Consider the following 19,878-nt stretch of genomic DNA (forward strand, 5'->3'; position numbering starts at 1 on the left):
CGCTGGGTCTGTAGGCCTCGGTTTCACTGGCGGCGGTCACACGTGGTGCGGTGGGTCGGCCTCGGGCGCCTCCCTCTAAGCACCCCCCGCTCCGGCTGGGGCACGGTCTGCTAGATCCCCGGGGGTCGCCCCGCCGTCCGCTCCTCACCTCTGCAGCCCGCCCGGGGCCGCGCTGAGCCGCCTCCGCTGTATTCGCCCGCCTAGGCCCAAGCCGGGGTCTAGATTAGCGGCGTCTTGTGACTGGGTTCGCTCCGACTGGCCGGAGCCGGCAGGGCCCAGGCACGCCAACCGCAGTCTACCCCTCTGCTGCGGCCGAGCAGCGGCCACCGGGAGGCAGCACCCCGCTGGGCTTCAGGCGGTGCAGGGCCCCGGAGTTGCTCGCTGGTGCGCCACCGGCGGGCCCGACCCTCGCCGCGGCCTCTCACCGGTCTGCTCTGGGTGCGGCTCCCGGGACGGAGCACAGGCTCCTCCTTGACATCGGCCTGGTCGTCGCTGGACCGCTCACCCAGGACCGCCACTCGCCCGGTCTGCAGGGGGCTTAGCTATGAGCAAGGGGCACTGAAGGGGGATCGGGACGGGGAGCTCTCCGACTACGCGTCTGCTCCGGTCGCCATCTTGGCCACGCCCCCCCTTTAATATCATTTAGACAAGCAAAATTGATGAGTAATGAGTTGGTGAAGAATTGCCCACAAAATAACTTCAACGTCGTTTGGCTTGGGGTGGTGCAGGTTTCCAAAAATGACACAGATGCAAAGCTTGTCGATCTGGCCGAAACACCAAGGTTATTCAGACACCTTTACAAAATACCCCCATAACCATAGGCGTGGCTTTCAATTGCAGAAGTGAGTATGTGGTCTTTGTGCTACAATGTTCATGTCCAAAATTGTACGTAGGAGTACCGTTCACATGGGTCATGTTAGAATACTACAACACCTACTGGCCATAGCCAATGATGACAAAAGCTATACATTGCACGCCATGTACATGAGCATCATATTGGCAATGCCAATGAATTGGTCTACTATATCATAGATTCAATACAAAATAATCCTTGAGTAGGGAACAGGGAGCTGCAATTTAGGAGACTTGAATCATGGCATATAGTAATCTTGACAAACAAAATTCTACTTGGATTAAACTGGGCTGAAAAATTATTTGCATATTTGTAGATATCCTTACCGTTCTTTAGAAGCCATGAGTAGTGTGCCCTAGTTTATGATAATGAATCTGTGTCATGGTTTAATTTATTTTGTTTTCTACATTTTGTTAAAATTATTTTGTGCATCTTCAGATTAGACACTTTGTCAGTATACTGCTCATGAGCATAGTTTGCATGATACTTGCGTGGTCCTTATTTGAAAGTGTAGGATTGTGTAGGTATAACATCCAACACCCCCGCAGAATAAAATTTGTCCAACCCTATATGTGTACATAAGACTTGTTTGGTCGTCTACTTTAGTGCAGAATATTGAATAGTAGCTAAAATATGTGAAGATTAGTGAATTCTCGCCCACTGGGTGTCAGTTAGCTCTACATCCAGTATTTTTACGCAGTATTTTGTATTGAATTTGAATTTTATCTTATTTTTTCACACCTAGTGAACGTGAAGACACAGTATTAGTGGGCTGGCCGGCATTGGGAGATGCACTATCTACTATGGATTTTGGACCCTGTGAGGAGGAATAGAGACATGCCCTTATTCGTCTAACATAGGTGTTTTGTCAACCTAACAGGTACCACTGTATAAGCAAATTCATTTAATTTGAAGTTATGATATTTAATGTAATTCAATTTATGTATTACACTGTGTTTTTTTTACATGCAAATGGAAGTTTATAGTATTTATTTTCTGTCCATGTCTAGAACATGGTTACCATGACAATATAAAAACAACTCTGTAATGACACCTCGCTATGTAAGCAAGGTGGTTTTACTACCAAAGCACGTCAAGAACCTTCTGTGAATAATTACAGATAAAACTCTCGCCCAGTGTGTCAATACCCGTTTCTTGAATGCTGAAAACAGGAGTGGGGCTGAGATATATAGCCAGTAGGTAGTTTTAGTGTATGACCTACTTTCCATAGGAAAAGATTTTTTGACTTGCCTAAAACTTTGATGTCGTTTGACCAATGTTCATGAAATTTTCCCCAAAAAGTGTCAAGATAGGTTCTGGTTGTCACGGAAAGTTTGGGGGTGATCCGTGCAGTGGGCTGCGAAATAAGGGTGCGTTTGTAATTTTAATGCCCATAGCAACCTTTAGCCGCATCTACAGCCCCAACTGCTGAATGAACTTACACCAAATCTGGCATGGAGGTAGATGTTGGTTCAAGGAAGTGCCTTTTGCGTATTTGATGTAAATCCGTTCAGTAGTTTTTGGTTAATTTATGCCAAAAATTATAGTGATATCACTGGTTGCAGATATTTCGTGACTGTTTCGCGATTACTCATGAATGCACACGCCGACAGGAATGCCCTGATTAGCTAGACTGAACCTGAACAGAAAGTTGCTACCTCCATTTTATTGATCTGGAACGGTTCCTGGGGCTGAAAATCTGAAAAAAGCAAAGGTCAGGGGTCAGAGTAGAGGTACTCTGACCCAATGTTTGAGGAATAGGGATGTTAGCTACACAAGTTGTGCCCAAAATAGATTATTTAATTTGTTAGATATTTGCGACTACGCCACATCCTCGTGATCCGAAGAGCACTGGCTGGTTGTACAATGTATGTATAATCATTTTTAAATTCATGAGCATTTGTACAGTACTATATGATGAATTATACAGCAAAGTATTGGTGCTATTATTTGTACAGATTGGATGAAAATTCCTGAGTAATGTTTAATTTGAAGTTGCGATGTTTCTTCAGTCTTCATGAACACTGACCTGTATTTCTAAGGGAAATTGGGTGCAGGTCATTGACCTGATAAAGGCTTCGCCGAAACGCGTTGTTCTGTTTTGTGAGACAATAAAACGTATTATTGTGCCTGGTCCGTGGTGTGCCACTGCAAATTCATTTGGGGGTTCCCGGATGTTGTTTCCTGTTGGAATATATATATATATATATTAGCCAGGACTCACACACTTGTGTACCTACTCAGATATTTACTCGGACACTTATCTTATACACCCCTTCACATACCCACTCACACACTTGTATATCCAGTCACATACTGTAGGAGAGTAGGGTCTGCTTCCTCTGGTTACCCCCACTTCTGATTCTCTGGTTTTTCGACTTTAGTCTGGCTGTGGCCATGCTAATCAGGCCCACAGCCTAGCTGTTCTCTCTCTAAATTGATACCATGTACTTTAGGTACATACCAGATTGGTTACTGGGTCACCCTTGTGAGACCCTGTATAGTGTACCCTAGGTACCCAGGGCATAGGTGCACCCTAGGCCTACCAGGGGCTGCAGCATGTATTGTGCCACCCCTGGTTTGCCTTCCAAACTGACACCACAGGTCTGTTCACACAGCCTGGGTAAAGTGGTGTAATCACCCCTTACTTGGATATAGTATATCTATATCTACCTTATATATAGACACATAGTAACCTAGAAGCCACTCCTATGGCAGGCCTTAACAATCATGGAGGCAGAGTGCTTAGTTTTATGTGAGAGGGTGCCCTAGCATGAGCTGAGCCCCTCTGCAGCTTTCGGAACCGTCTCCTTATAGCTGTTCTATGATAGCCACACCATATACTCAGAAGTGCATTATAATCCTCGCGGTTAATGCTAACTTTGGTTTGGCTTTATCAAAACATGTCGTGTAAGGTGTAATACACTTTTGAATCCTCACCCTCTTCCCCCCCCCCCCCCTGTACTGGCGGCGGGGTTAGCATTCCACCCTTCTAGAGGGAGAAGACATGTAGTTACTGGTAAACCCGGTTAAAGTTAAACAGAACCCCAGCATCACAAAACGGATGCTGCTGCCACAGACACGAGTCTGACCTCCTGCTGCTGAACGAAACTCAGGCAAGGGAGGCCTGGACAATAGGTTTCCTGTCCATGGAGGTGCTGGCACCTCCCCAGACAGGCTTTAGTCTATTGGGGGCAGGGAGGGCTGCATTCAATGAATGCTTTCCAGACACTGCCTGGGGCACACAAGGTGCTACATGCATAGCCCGGTTCAAACCAGTTGCTGGGGCACTCGGCCCCGGCGCGAAACTGGACAAAGGGATAGGGGTGTAACCACCCCCTTCCCAGGTCCACCCATAGGAGGGACCTTTCAGGTAGTCCAACCCCTAAACTTAGTATAAGTATAGGAGCTGTGTCCCTAGGACTTTAGATTACCCTGGATGAAACTTTGAAACATATATCCTGGACCTTCGACATTCCATTTCGACTGGAAGACGGAAGACCTCTCCCTTGTGGTCAAGGAGTGACCACCCTGTTCAAACAGGCACCACAAGCAACTTTGCCGGTCTGCATTGTCGAGGCTCCCGCCGGAACTCGAAGACTCTGCGACACAGGACACAGACTTCCAGACATCTCTGACGCTGCTCGAAGTTCCCAGCAAAGCTGAGACCCGTGGCGGACACGAGAGACGTGGGACCGGAACTCCTGGACATCCTGCATTTTGCTAACTGCATCGACTCCCGAGGAATCTCACAGTTGTGCATTGGGGTACTTGAAGCCCCAGCCCGAGCACCATTTGCACCGAAGCTCAGGCCTCCACACTCCACGAGTGTCCCGTGGGGCCCGCTCTTGCATTACAGCTCGACGCGTCTTCCCGGTTCCTAGTCCGTTGGCTAGTGAGCCCCCTGAAGACTCCATTTTGAATCTAACTTGCTTTCCTGGTTGCTCCAGGCTTGCTCCAGCTTCCCTACAAAGGAGAAGCGCCACAGACCTTGCTGGTCTGCCCCGAAACCATTCTCAACATCTTGTGCGGATTGCGTTTGCCAAGGCTTCTTGGGTCCAATCTGGATACAGACACCGCAGTCAACTAGATCCTTCGTGGGACAGCTCGAATCCAGCTCCTGGTCGTCGTCGACACCTCCTGGACCTCACGGCTGAAGAGACAAACTTCACCTTTTCACCTGGAATCACCCGAGATCGCCTTGTTCCTTCCTGGTTCCATCCTGATCACTGGCAAGTGACCTAGGCTCTGTCTCTTCTGCTTTCAGGTTCTTCAGATCTTCGATCCACCCTTTGATCCACCCGGAAACTTTTCCTCTGATCGCATGCAGCACTTCTTTGCAGCTCTCCATTGAAAACGACGACGAAACCCAACACCAAAAGGCTCCTATGCATCCGGCTTCCCTGGGTGAGGTAACACGAGTGCTCCGGTGAGTCTTGGCTCTTGAAGTGTCCTAGTGTAAAGGGGTTTCATCATAGTTCATCATAGTCCACCTGGAAGTGACCTTAAATTGTACATTTTGTAACTTGTTTGTTTCCCATAGAAAGTCAATGGTAACTCGCGGCTGTGTTTAGACACTGCACGTGTCTCCCATGGGCCTCCTACTTCCTAACGTTTGGTTGTTTAGAGTAGCCCCAGCGATGCCCTAGGCTTACTTTCTATCTCAGACGTGGTTCTTATACCACTATTTTAGTATATGGTTTGTGATGCCTCTAGGGCAAAACGTATACTGTGCAACTTATCGTATGCTAATTAAGTAACTTGTATTGTACTTTTATCTCTGACCTCATAAAGAGTGCAGAAGGGTTGTGTTTAGAATAAATACATATATATTTGATATGTGTGGTGTCCTTTCATTTGGTACTCAAGGGATTATAATTGGTAAAACAACTTGCTTAATGCGCTCTCTGAAGTCTTAGCCTGATGACTGCAGGTCCATGCTACCACTAGGATAGCTTTCTATAAGGTTGACTTTACAACCATCAATAAGGGTCGATTAGACTGGTGCAAGGTGCCCACTAGCACTAGTGGACATCATATGCCAGGCTAACTTCTCACACATACCCACTCGGATACTGATGTACCCACTGTCATACCCATTCAGGTACTCATGCACGCACTTTCAGTCACTTGTACAGACCCATTCAGACACTCATAAACCAACTTACAGACCCAGTGTGAGACTTTTGCTTCTACTGACATGCTCACTGATGGACAGACCCACTCAGACACTTATGCACCAATTCATAGATCCAGTCACAGGCTCATGTATCCATTCACATAAGCAGTCAGAGACTCGTACAGCCACAGACCTATTCAGACACTCCTGCACCCACTCATGCACCCCGAATTTCACTCAGACATTCATGCATCGACTCATAGACCCACTGAGAGACTTAACTTCCACTGATATATTCACTGATAGAGAGATGCACGCCGAGACTTATGCAGCCAGTGACCACTTACTGAAAGACTCATGAGTCTACTCATATTCACTCAGTTTTATATATGCAGTGACAGACCCACTCAGACTTAGTATGCACTCACATAACCGAGTGAATCATTAATACAGACTATTATCGAGGTGTTGAGATACTGATAAATCACTATTTAATTAACTCCATAAAAACATTTATCTAGTGTGATGGTTAGAATTATTAGTAAGATTGTTCTAATTCTTAAATGTGGTGGTGGCTATTGAATTCCTGCTTTTTCTTTGAATTTTCGCAATGTGTCCGCGGGGATTGAGTTTAACGATGTCCTTGAGATCTCAGGAGTCACTGCAAAAACAGAAAATAGGTTTTAGAGATGGTGTTTTTATAGAAACTCTGTAGAAAAACATGATTTTAGAGAATACTGTAGGATACCCCATGTGTGAAAAGTACTGAAGTATGTGGCTATATGTGTTGTAGACTTAATGGAAAAGGCGCAATCGTAGTGGTTACCGACATCTTGAATAACCGTGAAAATGGAGAATAGGTCTGAAATATGGTTTTTAAAGAAACTTAGTAGACAAATTAGTTTAAACGTGCTTTGAAAGAAGTATGTATGTAGTAATATGTGTAGTTCAATTTTCAGAATGGATTTTGCGCATATTATTTTTGGATGTGTTGGTGGTCATTGAATGTCTGATTTTGTTTTCTGTTATTGTTACCTGTCCGCGGGGATCGCAATTACCGACTTCATTGCGATCTCCGCTGTCTTTGTGAAATCATAAAATAGTGTTTGAAGATGATTTTTCTGCAAACTCACTACCAAAATAGGAGTTTGAAAAGTACACTATTAAATCCCAGCTGTTAAATATACTGTAAAATATGTATGTATGTGTGTGTGCATGTACATATATATGTGTGTGTATGTGTATGTATGTGTATGTATGTATATATGTATGTATATATATATATATATATATATATATATATATAATGAGGGACGGTCAGAAACTCCCGCCAATGGGAGGGAGCAGGACTATTAAAGGATCTAGGTGCGGCATTACTTTGATTCACATCTCCAAGGAAATCCCCTGCGTGGCCTTTACCTTTCTTGACTGGAGGGGTTTGGTGCATATTTTCACGCCGGCCAGAGGCTTGTTTAGAGGCCCCATCCTACAAGTTGGCTGAGGTATTACTGGCTTCTGCGGCAGCACCGTTTTCGTTTCCAAGGTATTGGATTTACCTCAGCCCGCCTCTAAGAGTGAGAAAAGCTAGGGCTTCTGTGCTTACAGCTCGTGATTCTACGAGGAGCAGGTAGCATTGTTTTCCTGTTCATGGCCCGGTGGTAACTTATTTTTGAGGCTGGAATGTTATGGGGACTCGATGGAGAGTTTGTTTTTTCATCAAAGACATTTCCAGTATCAGACACTCTGCGCCCTATTCCTGCTCTGCATGTATTCAACTGGACTGATACTAACAAGTCCATTCCCTCACAGCATCGGTTCCAGCAAGGTGTCACCTGGGAGATGTAGTACTTCCAGCACTCCCGTAGTTTGCTTGTCAGGTGATGAGGGACGGTCAGAAACCCCCGCCAATGGGAAGGAGCTGGACTATTAAAGGACGCAGGTGGGGCATTACTTTGATCTACAGCGGCATCCGAAGAAGGCTGAAGGCAGCCGAAATGCATCATGCCACAATGCTGTTTTAATACACATCTCCGAGGAAATCCCCTGCGTGGCCTCTACCTTTCTTGACTGGAGGGGTTTGGTGTGTGTGTGTGTGTGTATGTGTATGTATATATATATATATATATCTCGACGGGGCGTGTGTCTCCATTTGACTGCCGCCACCCATTCACTATCCTGCAAGGACTGGCGCAGCAGATCAAGGGGACCCGAGGCAGTCCATAACCCACCCGACTCACCTGGAACTTGCAACGGCATAATGTTCTTCCCACTCCCCCATGCCACCGACTCGACAATGCCCATACGGTGCATGCTGGGACATGGAGTTCGTCACAATCAACGCGAACATTCATTGGTGTGCCGACTGCATTAGGGGGAGGGGACTCGGGTGCAAGATGGTATTTCACACAGGAGGAGCTAATCAGGGACAGTGTTGGGCTCTGAGGAAGGCAACCTATGCCGAAATGCATCCGCCGCCACTGAATTTCTATTAAAGGTGTTTTCTGCTTCGAATTCCCCTTGTGGCCTCCGATCTTTTCTTGGAAGGAATTCAGTTATATACACACCTCCTTTGCAGGAATGAATATGCATTCCGTATTTTTTTTGTTCACAGTGGACAAGCCTCCAGTTTGGTGGCGAAACGTGTCGGTATTTACACTATGCTGGAAACTGCTAAAGATTAAAATTTGAAAACACGGAAGATCCTGTGAGTGCGTATTCGTTCCTGCAAAGGAGGTGTATTCATAAATTACGGTGGGGCTCTGCCGAGGAGTACTGCACCGGTCAAAGAAGCGCCAGCCAAGTTAATGAAATATATATTTTTATATATATATATTTTATCTCCATCCTACTGGCGGTCGCCAGTAGGTAGTTATAGTTAGGCCTGTTTTCCATAGGAAATCCACAACATTCGATTTGCAATAACTTTGGCGCTCGTTGACGAATCTTCGCGAAATTTTTAAAACTTATGGCCAGCTCCGGTCTGCTCCTTTCCTGAAAGTCTCAGGGTGATTTGTCAAGCAAGGGCTGAGAAAAAAGGACAGTCCAAAAACGCGTTTTCCCCATGCAATTTCCATAGGAAACTTTAGACACGGCTAGAGCCCGAACTGCAGAACGGAATTACACCAAATTTGGCAAAGATGTAGCCCTTGCTTCAGAAAGAGCACTTTTTGTAAAATGGTGTAAATCCGTTTAGTAGTTGCTGAGAAAATCAAAAGTAAAATCACTTATGTATCTATGGCCGCGGTGGGTCCGCGCACCCTGCGCGCACCCTCCCAATCACGAGCTGCATGCTTACTGCTGTCAACACTCCAAACCAGGAATTGTTGGCAGCTATTTTGTGCCTCGGTAGAACTGAGGCACAAGAAATCAGTGCAACAAGTGCGCAAAACGTAAAAAGGGGGCAGGGTAGAAACTCCCTGACCCCCTAGGCATGTTTAGGGAGTCCCACAAGGACCCCAAGGGAAAAAAATTTTTTTTTTAAAAACTCGAAAATCCGCACAGGGTGCACGGATCCTGCCATGGAAAAAAACCGAAGCCCGGCTCCCGCGCTTCTTTATTAATTAGCCCCCGGGGAGGGCCAAATCCCGGGGGCAAACATATTTAATGTACTGGGGGGCCCAGAGGGGCCCCCCTGCCCTGGGAACCGCCACCTCCGGGGCTTTTATGAAATATGTGTGTGGGGGGGGGGGCTCACAGCCCCCCTAGCCCCGGGGACCGCAATTCCCTGGGCTACAAAATAGATGGGTGGGGGGTGGCTCAAAGCCCCCCCCCCCCCCGGGAACTCCACCCCACAGGGCTTCACTAGTAAAGGTCCGCAACGTTGTATATAGGCCCGGGTAAAAACGGTAAAATGAGGAGTCGCGCACGCGGCGCTCAGTGCGGCCTCCTGCTGTGAACGCGTTGGGTGAGCGAACATTTTTTTAATATTTTTTAAATATACATTAAGCTTATGTGTTTAGATCTTAGGTGGCTCTAAAAAGAGCCCTTGTGTTTATTGAGAGATTTTGGTACCTAAAAGTAAGAACCTATGTGTGAGAAGTTTGCCTGATATATGATGCTCACTAGTTCTTGTGATCACCTTGTGTCAGTCAAAACAACCCTTATGGTGATTGGTTGTAAGTCAACCTTATAGACCAGCTATCCTAATGATAGCATGGACAAAGCAGTCTTAGGCTAAACTCTTTTGGCATGTGAAGCCAGCTGTTTTACCACATATAACCCCTTGAATACCAGATGAAAGTACACCATACAGGTTGTTATAAAAAATAAACAGTATATTTATTAATAACAAACACCTCTGAACTCTTTATGAAGTCAGAGGGCTAAGCACATGACAATCTCTTAGGAAAAATACGATAAGTTGCACAAAATTACAATGGTGCCCTAGGTGCACGGCAAACCATATACTAAGTAAATGGTATAAGGAAATCGATAGAAGGAATGGAGCTGTCCAGAGGCTGTAGGATCGCTGGAACTACACTATCCTAACTTTAGGTAAGTAATAGGAGGCCCACGGGACGCGTGTGCAGAGTGTGAACTCACACGCGAGATGCGTAACAACGTCTATGGACAGTACAGTTCAAGAAAAAGGTGAGTACGGACAATCCTGACTAGTTAGGACTAAAACGACTGTGAATCTGGACACTAGGAGAGTCAAGCTACCCTTGAGCACCAAAATGCTCTTGTTACCTCACCCACGGGCTGCGGGTGCATAGGTGCGAAGTCGTGTCGGGTTTCTGCGTTGAAGTCTATGGAGCCTGGAAGAAAAGATGCTGCAGGCGGCCAGGAGGAAGATGTCCGGTGCGATCCACGGGTGGTTCGAGGAAGAAGAGGACCTGAAAGCAGAGGGGACAGTGTTCAAAGTCACTAGCCAGTGACCGGTGTGGAACCAGGAGGGAACCAGATGCTGTCGTCGCGATCAGGTGAAGAGTGGACGCTTGTCTCTGCAGCCACGTGGACCAGGTGGTGTCTTCGACGACCAGGATGGAGGCACGAGCTGTCCCACGCAGACTCTCGCTGTCGGCGGTGTCGGATCCGGATTTGGAGTCAACAGGCCTTGGCAAAGGCAACCCACGCGGTGAGTGGAAACGGCGTCTGGAGTGTACCAGGAGGGTCCGGGGTGCTCCTCTTTTGGAAGGAAGCAAGGGCCAGTCTGGAGCAACCAGACCAGCAGTGAAGATTTCAAGGTTCGTCGTCTAGGAGGGCACTAGCCAGCCGGCAAGTGACCAGACAACGCGTCGAGCAGCAAACAGGCAAAAGGGCCCCACGCAGATCTCGTGGATGCTGGAGGGCTGATCTTCGGTGCAGGAGCTGGTCGGGCTGGGGCTTCTCAATCCCCAAAGCACTTGGTCGAGTTTACCTCGGGAGTCGTGCTGGAAGCGAAGTGCAGTTTCTTTCAAGATGGCCGGTCCCACGTGTCTCGTGGCACCCACGGGTCTCCGCTGTGCTGCAGAAGTGAGTTAAGGTCGGAGAGGTCTGGTAATCCGGGTCTCGTCGGGCTCTGAAGTCTGGATCCTGAAGGGAAGACGACAAAGTGAAGCCGCTGGACGCTTGATGGTGCCTGCAGTTGCAGGGTGGACACTCCTTGCCCACAAGGGAGATTTCTTCAGTCTTCTGTGGAGCAGAACGTCGAAGTCCAGAGTTTCTTCTTGTAGAGTAGTTCAGGATTAATCTAATTTGGAATGGGACCAGCTCCTACCTTTACCCTGCTAAAGGGGGCTGTACTGGTGACTAGGTCCCTCCCCTGGGTGGGACCAGGAAGGGGGTGGTTACACCCCCTATCCTTTGTCCGGTTTCGCGCCAGAGCTGGGGCAGGGATGCCCCAGCAACTGGTTTGAACCGGTGTATGCACGGGACACCTTGTGTGCCCCAGGCATGTCTCATTCCTTTCAGGCCTATCCTACCCAATACACAAAATCCTGTCTGGGGTGGTGCTAGCACCTCCCAAGGCAGGAAACCCTTGGTCCAAGCCTCCCTCACTGGAAGGACTCCCAGCAGCAGGAGGTCAGACTTGTGTCTGTGGTGGCTGCATCCATTTTGTGATGCCAAGGCTCGAGTTAACTTTAACCGGGGTTCACTGTTACATACATGTCGTTTCCCTCTAGAAGGGTGGAATGCTACCCCCGTCGCCAGAATTGGCGAGGGGGTAGTATTCCAATTCGTATGACACCTTACTCGACATGTTTTGATAATGCTATACCAAAGTTAGCATTTAACTGAGAGGATTATAATGCACTTAAGAGTATATGGTATCGCGTTATCATGGAACAGCTATAAGGACTTGGTTCCGCAAGCTGCAGACAGGCTCAGCTCATGCCAGAGCACAATCTCACATAATTCCAAGCACTCTGCCTTCAGGATTGATAAGGCCTGCCATAGGAGTGATTGATAGGAATATATGTGTCCATTTTGGGGTTCGATATAGGTAACTATATCTAGAGCAAAGGGTGATTACACCACCATGCCCCAGCTGTCTTACCAGCCAGTTGTGTCTGTTTAGATGGCCAGCCAGGGGTGGCATAATACATGCTTCAGCCCCTGGTAGGCCCTGGGTTCACCTATGCCCTGGGTACCTAAGGTACACTGTACAGGGACTGATAAGGTGGCCCAGTACCAGTTGGTAAATGCACCTAAAGTACATGGAGTCCATTTTACAGAGAGAGCAATTAGTCTGGGGTCCTGAATAGCAGGGCCCCAGGCCAACTAGGCCGAAAACCAGCTAAACACTAGGCAAAATGTTGGGGGTAACCATAGTCAGATATCCACCTTCCTACACTATGCAGCGTCTAAAGTTGATGAGGAAGACTCTGTTACCCTCATCTGTAAAATTTTCACCATCTCTCCTATAGATGGCATCCCTATTAAAACGCAGATTGTTGTGGTGAATGGACCCCATCCTATAATCTCGGAGATAAGCAGAAACGGATTTATGACATGTTTCCTAGCTTTCTCAATCTGTGGATAAAATTGATTGGACCAGTTCCATTTGTCTTTGGCATATGTTAGAATAGACAAAGGCAGATTGGCGGAAAAGTGACATCAATTCTCCAAAGGTGTCCTTCATAAGCATTTCCAGACCTACCCCAGTCAAAGTGCCTAGGTCATTGCCACTACAGTGCACAATTATGAGGTCAGGGTGTTGGAGATGCAAAAAGGTTTTAACCAATGGCATCAATTGGTGCCACTTAAATCCTCTCTGTCCAATCCATTTAATGTCTACATTTGGCAAAGTGAGGTCTTTGTCAATACCTCTGTTTTCTGCTTACCTTTGGCTCCAGAAAATATAGCTGTGTCCCACAATCCACACTCTAAGCATCTTGAAGGGAGGTCTGGATGCACTCAGAAGGTGTCTGTATGTGAAATGGGCCGTTCAAAACTGCATCTTATCCACCATTTTAGTTTTTAAACAAAGAATAGAAATGATTGGCTGTTATATTATACACTGAAAAATAGGGTGCATGTTTCTGGTTTTAAAAGCATGTTTCCTATCTACTGGTGTGAAGACTCGGGGATTAAACCGTGAGCCTAAATTGTGAGATCATTGCTGTAAAGTGATGTGCTCTGGGCGCTGTAGCATAACTGTGGAAGAAGTGTTAGTTTACGTTTATATAGTATAGGGAGTGGGAAGCGAAAGACTTACCCCTACTGGTCTCAAAACTCGTGGATGAAACCATGAGCTCATTGCTGTAAAGTCATGTGCTCTGTGTAGTGTTCCATTGTAAGTCATTGTAGAAAGTTAGTATGTTATTCCACTAGAATCTAACGGGCATATTATCAAGAAATGGCGTTAAAATTATCACTGCTTTAGCGGCAGGAAACTGACAATAGAAGCCCATGTTAACACCAGAACATGGGCTTCTATTGGAATTTTCGACGGCATATTATCAAGCCCATTATCGCCGTTTTAGTGGTAGTTTCCTGTCGCTAAAGCAGCGATCATCTTAACGCTGTTCATTGATAATATGGCCCTCCGTATGTAATGTTAGAATGTAGGGCTGTCATGAGGGGAACCTTGCGGAGTTTGTACACGGTGCTGGATTAGACGGTTGCTTTGCTGTGTGCTCCTGTTGGTGGTTGTTTCAGGTGTCTAGTTTTCTTGTAATAAATCTACTTATTGGATCCACTGCTGTCTGCCTCTTCAGTACATAAATTTGGCGACGAGCGGGAAAAGGCAAAAAGAAGTCACTACTCACCAATATTTAAAAATTGCTTGCGTTGTGCTAAAGACCCGTTTTGTTAGTGTAGCTGTTTCTACTCATGCCAGGGTCGTCGGCTCATTGAGCGATGTCATCCGACTTCTGGTACGATTTTTATATTTTTATATTTTGTGCTTCCTCTGCTTCACTACACTGGTCGCTGTACTACACGTGTGTAAGTAGTGTTAGTATGCGTTTATACTAACAAATGCATTATGGTCCTAGGGAGGGCGACCTCTCAGGCGCAGCTCCTACAATGTCTCGGGGTGTGCATTCGCTGGACATTTGTGTTTGCTATTAGAGGGCGGGTGCATGGCTTCCACCCTGTGTTAGCAAATACGTGTTCGACTACTTGAAGCGAGAGGAGGAAAACCTTGTATCGATTTAATAGACGGGATGCGGATGGTAAAAATGGAGAGAAAGAACAAAAAATAAAAGTGGGGTCTCGCCCGTTCTTTTAAATAAGGCCCCTGGTGGGTGTTTCGTTGCCAATCCAAATATTGTATTGCGGGGTCTCTGTAGGATTGGGGATCTTAATGTTACATGTGAATTGGGCGCGGAAGGGCACAGAGACGTTTTGCAGTCTAGGAGAGCGCCACCTTACCGGGTTTTGTTTACTAATTGTTCGGGGCTTCGAGGCCAACTTAAGTCCAGGGATCGCCATACTCCGGGTCTTTATTTAAATACTAGCAGCCCGTACAGACGTTGTCCGGGGATGAAATGTAATGTGTGCAATGTTTGTAATAGTAAATCCTAATTTATGTGGCGCCGAGTCAATTCCGCGGTTCTGAAAGCCGCGCCTGTTTTTTTAGGCCTGCCCCCTCTGACCACGCCGAGGCTCACAAATGAGTAAAGGTTTGTTTTTGTTATCGCCGCAAGTACTGTACGTGTTATCAGTAATGGAGCGTGAATGTGTGCACAGTAAATTCCGCGCACATTTTTGTGCCAGGCCCCTCTGACAACGGTGACGCCCACAAAGGCGTGAATGTGGCGTCGAGTGAATTCCGCGCTTGTGAAAGCCGTGCCCCTTTTTTTAGGCAAGCCCCCTCTGACAACGCTGAGGCTCACAAATGAGTAAAGGTTTGTTTTTGTTAGTGCCGCAAGTACTGTGAGTGTTATCAGTAATGAAGCGTAAATGTGCCCGCACAGTGAAGTCCACGCACATTTTTTTTTTTTGTGCCAGGCCCTCCTGACAACGGTGACGCCCACAAAGGCGTGAATGTGGCGCCGAGTGAATTCCGCGCTTGTGAAAGACACGCCCCTCTTTTTTAGGCCAGCCCCCTCTGACAACGCAGAGGCTCACAAATGAGTAAAGCTTTGTTTTTGTTAGCGCGGCAAGTCTGCAGTTAGCGCGGCAAGTACTGTGAGTGTTATCAGTAATGGTGCGTGAATGGGCGCACACAGTGAAATCCGTGCCCATTTTTTATTTGTTTTTTGTTTTGGGCCATGCCCCTCTGACAACGGTGACGCCCACAAAGGAGTAATGTGAAGTGTAGTTTGAGACGCCCATCGCTACTTTGACACGCCCATCTCTGACAGCATAACGCCAACGCCCACAAGGGACTACTTTACCCCTAAGGTTCTTTGACCTTTCTATTGTATATGGTGGCCAGCTGTGTAGCCTATGTCTGCTGCAACTCCCCTTTACAATGCTGTATTGGTAGTTGTGATTGGTGCTGTACTTCTTGAGATTACCTGCCTCAAAGGTTTCAGCTCTCTCTTTATAATAGTAGTATAGATATAGATGCAGGGTTGGGTCTCGGCAGTCCCTGAAGCCTCGGTGGTCCTAGGCAGTGCCTTATTTGTTCTGTCATCACACGGGCAGTACTTGTGGAGTTATAAAGTGATACACTCTTAGAACTTTTGCAGTTGTACAATTACCCTGGCTTCATTTGTCTAACAGTTAGATTATGTTTTGTAGGTGCACTCTAATATTAAATAATGTTGTCTTGAAAATCTCCTATAAACAGAAGATTATCACAATAAATAATAGACAAGTGTTGTTAGAAAAAGAAGACATACACTCAGTTTTTTTCAAAAGGACTTTTATTAAAACAGAAATAAATAGATATGTAACTTTAATAGAACAGTATAATAAAAAAAAACATGGGTTGGACTCCAGTGGAAGTAGCGAAGGAAACCTGCAAGACAAAAATGAAACATAAGTATGGGTGCTATGTGGAAGAGGTAAAGAAAGCTAGTTCGAATGAAAGGACCATAGTGAAAATGGAAGGAAGGGGGAGTGGGTGGAAGGGGGAGACCAAAGAAGAGAGGGAGGAGGAGATCGAGCGTTGGCCTATTGCACTCTGTCCTTAGTGTTTACCCTCCGTCACCCGTTTGTCTAGGACGCTGGGGTTTGCGAGAGAGTGCGGTTTAGGAAGTCGTTAAAATTAAATACATGAAGCCAGAGATTATGGGCCATATTATGGAGGAAGGGCGATAACATTATGGCCGCTCTAGCGGCAGGAAACTGCCGCTAAAGCGGTGATAAGGGGTTGATAATATGCCCTTGTGAATTCCCTTAGAAGCTCAAGTTTTGGTGTGAACCTGGGCTTCTATGGGAATTCACAAGGGCATATTATCAACCCCTTATCGATGATTTAGCGGCAGTTTCCTGTCGCTAAAGTAGTGATAATGTTATCGCTGTTCTTTGATAATATAGTCCTACATTATTAGCTGCGGGAAAATCGCTTGCATGCACCTGTGCATCCAGGTGCTGCACCCCAACCCCTTCCATCCCGCACTGTGTTCAATTGTAGGTCTTACACACCAAGACTTCACTGCTCACTTGCGATCACTTGTGTGTCCCACGACGTGGTGGTGCAAGCTCTTAGTTCGGGTATGTTTGTATGGTAGACCAGGTCTCCAAAATGGAACAGTGTCTTGATATTGCCATGGAAGGTGTTAGAAGGCTCAGGGCATCATTGCGGGGAGAGCTCCCGCTCAGCCCGTCTTGAGCCAATCTATGGAATTTCTGTAAAGGGAGAAATAATTTTATGGTGTAAACGTCTGGAGGTAAATGAAGGTTTATTTCAAGCTTGATAGAAAATAGGAGTTGAGTGCATCCTTTGTTTTTGAAGTACGATCAACCAATTGTTAGTGGTAATCGTGGTTCAAAGAGGAGTTGGAGTGCACAAGAATACACAAGGTTAAATAATATGTTATGGCAAGGTTCACATACAAAGGAATATTGCGCATGTTAGAAGCATAATGTTCGCGTGTAATGCAGTGACGGGAGCCTGTGTGCATGTGCACTGAATAAGGAGCTCACTACAGTGCCCTAAAAGCCAACGCCACGTGCCTGAAGGGCAGCGCTGCCCGCTGGCTCAGGTCTACAGTACAGTCCAGCAGGTCCTTAAAATTAGACCGATGTGACTGAATGAGGTCAGAGATCACATCATTGCGGACGGCAACACCGCTTTTCCGCACTTACACACTCAGGTTGATGCACCCCACCCCTCCCGCAGAACCGCCCTGAACGGGTGTCTGTAGGTCAGCGCTGCCCGTAGGCTCAGGCCTACCTTATGGTACAGCTGGTCTTTAGAATGAGACAGAGATGTGACAAAGATCACATCATAACAAATGGCAATATCGCTTATTCGCACGTGTGCAGTCTGGCTGATGCATCCCACCCCTCTCACAGCACCGCGCTAAAGAGGTGTCTGTAGGGCAGTGCTGCCTGCTGGCTCAGGCCTACAGTACGGTCCAGCAGGTCTTTAAAATGAGACAGAGATGAGACTGAATGAGGTCAGAGACCACATCATTACGCACAGCAATATCGTTTGTTCGCACCTGCGCAGCGAGGCTGATGCACCCCACCCTTCTCGCCGCACCGTGCTCAATTGGAGGCCCTGTGCACCTAGGCTGCTCTGCTTACCTGCTGTCATTGGAGTCGAGGCATGCGCCTTCAGAGCATTCGACGTCGAGGCGCCATGAACGGTCTAGGTCGACGTCGAGACACAATTAACGAGCTAGGTCGAGATCAAGGGATGGTTCAGTGATCCTAGTGACTGAATCAGCCTCCTGTCACCCTTCTGGTTCTTCCAGATCCCCGTCACGATCCAGAAGTCCTACCCGCAGATCTAGAAGTCCTGCTCGCAGAACTCCCGCTGATGGTGTGCAGTTGTCTCCCAGATGGAATATGCCTCTGCACAGTTGGCGAGACTCAGGGGCTACAAGAAGGCTGCAGGAATATGTCAGCCCAGTACACAGATCTCCTCTGCAAAGACTGGTCGAGGAAGTGGACAGACGCAGCCCTCCCAGGCGCAGAGAAAGATCGCCTGTGAGGCGAGCTGCATCTCGTTCCCCTGCATGAGAAAAGCGCTCAGGGAGGTCTCACGAGAGGAGGCGCAATCGTTTCCCTAGACGGGAGGTACCCGCCAGAAGATCTCTCGAAAGGAGAGCTCGAACACCAGCTACTTCTCCTACCTCCTCTACCCGCTCTTCCATACGGGATTACTCCCCGACTTTGGTTGATAGCCCTGTCTCTAGGGTTTCCCCGGTGGACGATAGCAACACCTATCATGATGTCCTACAGAGGGGTGCACTGAAATTAAACATCGATCTGTCTGTGCCACAGGTCTCCACGACAGTGATCTTTGAGACTCTTCACCAAAAGTCGGGGTCTCGTCCAGTGCTACCGTTGGTCCCAGGGATCATGGATCCTGTCAATGATGTGTTCCTGGCTCCAGCATCGGCAAAAGCGGTGCCGGCTCGCATCCAAAAGAAGTATAAGGCCGCACCCTCTGACCCGATCTTTGTGAAAGCGGACCCGCCCGCCGACTCATTTGTCGTGGCGGTGGCACGAAAAACCCACTCAGTCTCTCCCTCCTCCTAAACTCCTCCTGATAAGGACAGAAAGTTGCAAGACTCGTGGGGCCACAAGGTCTGCAGTTCTGCCGCTTCGACGCTGAAGGTTTCTAGCGCGGCTGCGCTTTTAGGCAGGTACGATAGAGCCTCATGGGACTCCATGGAGCGTTTTAAATCAAAATTGCTTAAGGAGGACCAACAAGACTTCGAGGAGACCCTGACGGAAGGAAGTCTGGTGGCTAATCAGATAATTAGCACTGCTGTAGATGGAGCAATACTGGCGGGACATACATATGCCCATGGGGTATGTGCCAGACGTTCATCGTGGCTGCGCCTGACAGGCCTCAAGCCCGATGCACAACCGCGCATTCTGAACCTCCCGTTTACCGGAACATCTCTTTGGCCAGCACACGGACGACGAGATGAGCCGGATGAAAGCCGAGCTCGACACCGTCAAGGCAGTCGGCTTAGAAAAAAAGAGAGTTTAAACGCCGTTTCAAGACCAACAGAGGCAGAAGGGCTCAACAGAGTGTCAAACCCCTCAGTGGTCCCAAAACAAGACCCAGGGAAAAACCCAGTTTCGGGGTGGTGAAGCCAGCCGAGGTAGAGGAGGTCACCAGCAGTCCTCTACCTCGACGAGAGGAGGAAAACAATGAGCTCTGGCTTCCTCTGTCGCCGTTGTCCACTCCAGTAGGAGGAAGTGTTTCAAAACATCTGGCAGAGTGGGGCAGCATCACGAACGATCGGTGGGTGCTGAATACACTGCGCAATGGATATACTCTTCGTTTCCGTGCGCCTCAACAGGACATTCCCCCAAAGAAATCTCGTCCGCACCAACTCGATCTGCTCCGAAAAGAGGTGAGGGCTCTTCTCCAAAAACAAGCTATAGAAGAGGTGCCTCC

At 47.5% G+C, this 19,878-nt stretch overlaps 1 protein-coding gene across 1 annotated transcript in view; it reads left to right on the forward strand.

Annotated features, from left to right (window-relative positions):
• Nucleotides 1–19,878, forward strand: part of CTCF (CCCTC-binding factor) — a 512,861-nt gene that overhangs the window by 93,239 nt on the left and 399,744 nt on the right. Inside the window, exon 2 of the mRNA XM_078670971.1 lies at nt 1,599–1,733. The gene's annotated coding sequence lies outside the window, so the exon portion shown is untranslated. The remainder of the gene's footprint in view (nt 1–1,598; nt 1,734–19,878) is intronic.

Source organism: Lissotriton helveticus, chromosome 12, assembly GCF_964261635.1.
Source record: "Lissotriton helveticus chromosome 12, aLisHel1.1, whole genome shotgun sequence".
Taxonomy (NCBI): domain Eukaryota; kingdom Metazoa; phylum Chordata; class Amphibia; order Caudata; family Salamandridae; genus Lissotriton; species Lissotriton helveticus.